We start from the raw sequence: 5,623 nt of genomic DNA, 5'->3' as shown, positions 1-5,623 counted from the left end.
TCTCTATATGTAATATATGACTGTGACTCTGAGAGACAAACCTCAGAGTATTGTCTGAAGACACTTCCCATCACCTTCACCTCCTGAGCCAGATGGTGTGAAATGAGATGCAGAGATTCGAAATGTGTGGCAAGCCTCTCTGCAAAGCAGTAGAGTAACATTCTACATGAGCAAATGAAAACAATCTCACAAATGACATTGGATGTACGGTGTGGGATGTGTGTCCTTATTATAACGGAGTTAATCCTTTAAGTAGGTAATCTTTTTACATTAATTGGATTCTTTTTTTTTTTTTTTTTTTTTTTTGAGGCGGAGTCTTGCTCTGTCGCCCAGGCTGGAGTGCAGTGGCCGGATCTCAGCTCACTGCAAGCTCCGCCTCCTGGGTTCACGCAATTCTCCTGCCTCAGCCTCCCGAGTAGCTGGGACTACAGGCGCCTGCCACCACGCCCGGCTAATTTTTTTTTTTGTATTTTTAGTAGAGATGGGGTTTCACCGTGTTAGCCAGGATGGTCTCGATCTCCTGACCTCGTGATCCACCCACCTCGGCCTCTCAAAGTGCTGGGATTACAGGCTTGAGCCACCGCGCCCGGCCGATTGGATTCTAAATGACTTATTAGCTGTCAATTAGCCAGGAATTGTTCCCTTTACTAAAAGAGAGACCCTGCCGTGAACCAGCATTTCCCAGGTGGAGGTCTCCGGCAGACATGAACTTCTAACAGGGTAAATGACCTGTTTCTTTAGTCAGGGAAAACTGACTTTCATACGTGGTCTCTGGTTGAGGGATCCCATTTTGAGTGGGGGATTTACGAAGTCACTTCTCCCTGTTCCTGTTGGGGCTGGGGATGGTGAACGGAATGAAGATACAAACTCTGAGAGGGAACCAGGCAGACAGGCAGACTGACAGGGAGGGCACTGCCTGGTCTAGTTACCATTTGCACCCAGTCAGAAGAGGTGAAGGGTGAGAGAGGAGGCTGCTGGGAACCAGAATATTGGCAGCCAGGAAGGCGGAGAAAGTGCAGACTGACAACACAGGCCACAGGCTGGAGCCCCTGGGAGGGAGCTGTGTTGTTCCGTCTGAGCCCCACGGTGCAGGAGAGGGTCCCTTTCACCAGGGAACATCAGCCTTCAGGATGATTTCTGAACTCTGCTCTCCACTGATCCTCCACCAGGACTTCAAACAGCAAGATGAGGTACCCAGGACCCTAGGAATCTGATTTTCATATCCCCTGAATTACCTTTACTAAAAATATCATCCCTATGTTTTGTTTATTTCTTATAACATATAAAACATTAAACCAAACCATTGTACAGAATTTATTAATATGTAGATGTGAGGTGTCTGGTGACAGATCCTCCAAGTTATTTATATTAGAGGAAGAAAGTGGTTCAGCCCCATTCACAGATGAGAACGACAGGGTAGCAACACTCAGGACCATGATACTGGGTGCTCCCAACCCTGAAGGGAAGCGTCTCACTGCACACAGACAGCCAGGAGAGTGATCACAGGGTCCTGCGCTATCTCCTCCTCCTCCTCTCCTGGGTCCTGGGTTTCACTTCCAAATCTCAACTGGTAGCAATATTAACTTGGTATTCAAGACCCTTGTGGCCCCTCTTCACCACAGCATCTCATCAGGTTTCTTTCCTCATACGAATTCCAGCAGGGGTGTATTCTAGAAATATCACCACGGAAAGGGTGGCAGAGGCAGCTCATCTCTAATCCCTCGAATAGAGAGGATAGAACCACAGTCCTGTGCCTCACCCATCCCATGGTCCTGCCTCAAATACAGTCTCCTCCTGCAGGCTGCTGGGTCCTCTTTATTGTCATTCTCCAGAAGGTGACAGGGTCCCAGACAGACGTGCTCACAGCCTCCTTGGGGCCTGATGCCAACAGGAGTTGAGGCCAGGGAGCAGCTTTGGGCTGTAGGGATCTTCGGATTTGAAGGTAGGGGATGGTGACGGGCTGTCCATAATGCTCTGGGTTTCAAGGCTGAGAGTGGCTGAGCTGAATCTGGTCATGACCATGTTCTCCACAGTTTGAGAGCTGCCTTGTGCAGACCAGCAAGACACAGATTGTTTTCAGTCCCCTTATATTTCTGTGGACCCTGACTTTTCTTCCCCCAGCTGCTGTCCTCCCAAGCATAGCCCCGGGAGGATGTAGGGAGAGGAACCCATTCTCCTGATGTTCCAGAACCCCTTGCATGTAATCCCAATATCCAGGCCTGGGGTCCCCTTCTTTGGATCAAACTTTCTTTTCTTGGAATGAAAGGCTTACAGGGCCTCCCTCCCAGATCGCCACTGTGACTCACTCACCCTAAATAGATGTCTTACTCTACAGTTATCTTCTGCATATTGTTTTCTGAAGATGCGATAAAATATTATAAACCATAAATAAAACGTGGAGGTTAGGTTCTCTTTTTGGATTCTAAGGATCTGCTGGGCTGGGGAGAGAAGGGCAGGTGGAGGGGCAGGTGCTGAGTGGTGTGCAGCCTCGCTCTGTGCTCAGTAAGGCTCCTGCTGTGGTCATTTCTTGTGTATTTGTCTGGATCCCTCCATGTGCTGGGATTTGTGCCTGGTCTTTAGGGGCGGGTGCTGCTCCAGGTCGGAGGCCTCACACATCTCCAGGCTGAGCATTTCTCCAAGTCCATGGAGGTCAAGGGCTGAGAATAGCCAGTCCCACTCCTGCCTTGAGTTTCACTTTATTTGGCATATTTTTATATGTTGATCTGATCCTTCTCACAAGGGCTGTATATGAGCATTATTTCATAGGAGAGCTGCTATCATCCCGCTGCAGCCATGCTCTGTCCCTGACATCAGCATCCTGTGTGCTTTGTTGTTGTTCACTATAGACCCGGGACAGTCTCTGCACGGGGGGCTTCTCAGATGACACAGACTGATGGTTCCCACCTTTGCCTTCTTTCCTGCTCCATTTCCAGAATACTTCTATTTTTTTCTTTTATTATACTAAGTCGGATTTTCAAGTTAAGGGCTGGGGACAATGACTCACTCCTGTAATCCTAGCACTTTGAAAGGCCAAGGCAGGGGGATTGCTTGAGGCCAGGAGTTGAAGACCAGCCTGGGCAACATAGCAAGACCCTGTCTCTAGGAAACAAATTGAATTAACACCATGAATAGATGTGTTATTGCCATGTCATAAATAAATTCTTGACACTTCTTCTGTGAGGCAGTCAGGGTCCTGGCAGGAAAGAGATGACAAAGAAGGAAGACACATTACAGAGGTGCTGGCAGGGCTAAGAAAGCCACAAGGGGTGTTGAAGCTCCCTGGGATGATCAGTGGCAGGAAACTGTTTCCATCTCTGAGCTTGAAAAAACAAGGAAGAGGGAGTAGTTTCCAGAACCCAGGAAAATCTGTGGCTTTCACTAGGGGCAGCCCCGCATGCCTGTGGCTGTAGGTAGAGGGCAGCAATGATTACAGAACCACAGACCTGTCCAGAGGGAGTTAAGGAAATGAAAACCCTGAGTTACTTCTCCTGCCATGCTCCCATCTCCTGCAGACGCCTGTTCTCATCCACACTCAGTATCTGCTTCTGAAGCTGGGAGACAGAATCCCTAGCTAATCATCTTCTTTCATCACTTTGTCCACTGAACTTGGGAGAAACCAACCAGCTTTATTATGTTCCCTGGTTCTCTACATATGGTCAAAGATATTAGGTTTAGAGTCACTAAACTTGCCTCTCAGGAGTGGTGAATCAGGAGTGTCAAATGCATTTATTTTGCATAACTCTCTAAACAGTTCATGCCAGGGACTATCAATGTTCTCCATACTATTAGAAGTAGAGTCCTTAGCATTTTTGGGTCTAATCATATTAAGCAACCAACTCCAGAAACCCCCAAACCAATGAAAGAACTCCATCCTTAATATTCTGTTCCTCTAGAACCACTCCTGATACCAAAATCTGTATTAGTCAGGGTTCTCTAGAGGGACAGAAATAATAGAATATATATACACATATATAGTAAGTTAGTACTTAATATATAAATTATTTTATATATATTATGTTAGTACTTAATGCTAACAGAATAATATATATTATAATGTATTATATATATAATATATATTATATATATATGCTTATTAAGTACTAACTTACATAATCACAGGGTCACATAATAGGCTGTCTGCAAGCTGAGGAGCAAGGAGAGCCAGCCTGATTCCCAAAACGGAAGAACCTGGAGTCTAATGTTTGAGGGCAGGAAGCATCCAGCATGGGAGAAAGCTGTAGGCTGGGAGGCTAAGCCAGTGTCTCTCCTTTTCTTGCTTTTCTGTTTGCTTTATATTCGCTGGCAGCTGATTAGACTGTGCTCACCAGTTTAAGAGTGGATCTGCCTTCCCTAGCCCACTGTCTCAAATGTTAATCTATTTTGGAAACACCCTCACAGACACACCCAGGATCAATACTTTGTATCCTTCTATTCAAATCAAGTTGACACTTAGTATTAGCCATGCACAAAAAACATTTGACAAAAATTTGACAAAATCCAGCATTGCTTTATGATTAAAACCTTCAACAAAGTTGGCATACAAGGAACATACCTGAAGGTAGTAAAAGCCATTTATGACAAACCTACAGCCAACATTATATTGAATGAGGGAAATTAGAAATCATTCCCCTGATAACTGAAACAAAATAAGGATACCCACTTTCACCACTTCTATTCAACATTGTACTGGAAGTTCTAGCCAGAGCAATCAGACAGGAGAAAGAAATAAAGGGCATCCAAATTGACAAAGAAAAAATCAAACTGTTGCTGTTTGCCGAAGATATCATTGTACAGCTAGAAAACCGTAAAGACTCATGTAGACCAATGAAACAGAATAGAGAACCCAGAAATAAAACCAAATACTTACAGTCAACTGATCTCTGACAAAGGAAATGAAAACATAAAGTGGGGAAATGACACCCTATTCAACAAATGCTGCTGGGATAATTGGCAACTCACATGTAGAAGAATGAAACTAGATCCTATGTCTCACTGTGTACAAAAATTAACTCAAGATGGATCAAAGACTTAAATCTAAGACCTGAAACCATAAAAATTCTAGAGGATAACACTGAACAAAACCCTTCTAGACATTGGCTTAGGCAATGACTTCATGAGCAAGAACCCAAAAGCAAATGCAACAAAAACAAAAATAAATTCATGGGACCTAATTCAGCTAAAAAGCCTCTGCATAGCAAAAGAAATAATCAGCAGAGTTAACAGACAACCCACAGAGAGGGAGAACATATTCACAAACTATGCATTTGACAAAGGACTGATGTCCAGAATCTACAAGGAACTCAAACAAATCAGCAAGAGGAAAACGAATAATCTCATCAAAAAGAAGTCTAAGTACAGGAATAGAAAATTCTCAAAAGAGGATATACAAATGGCCAGCAAACATATGAAAAAAATGCTCAGCATCCCTAATTATCAGGGAAATGTCAGTGAAAACCACAATGCAATACCACCTTACTTTTGCAATAGTGGCTATAACTGAAAAATAAAAAAACAATAGGTGTTGGTGTGGATGTGGTAAAAAAGGAAGGCTTTTACACTGCTGGCAGGAATGTAAACTAGTACAATCACTATAGAAAACAGTATGGCAGTTCCTTAGGGAACT

Source organism: Chlorocebus sabaeus, chromosome 17, assembly GCF_047675955.1.
Source record: "Chlorocebus sabaeus isolate Y175 chromosome 17, mChlSab1.0.hap1, whole genome shotgun sequence".
Classification (NCBI taxonomy): Eukaryota; Metazoa; Chordata; class Mammalia; order Primates; family Cercopithecidae; genus Chlorocebus; species Chlorocebus sabaeus.
The sequence above is the reverse complement of the archived record's forward strand: the minus strand, read 5'-3'. Positions refer to the sequence as shown.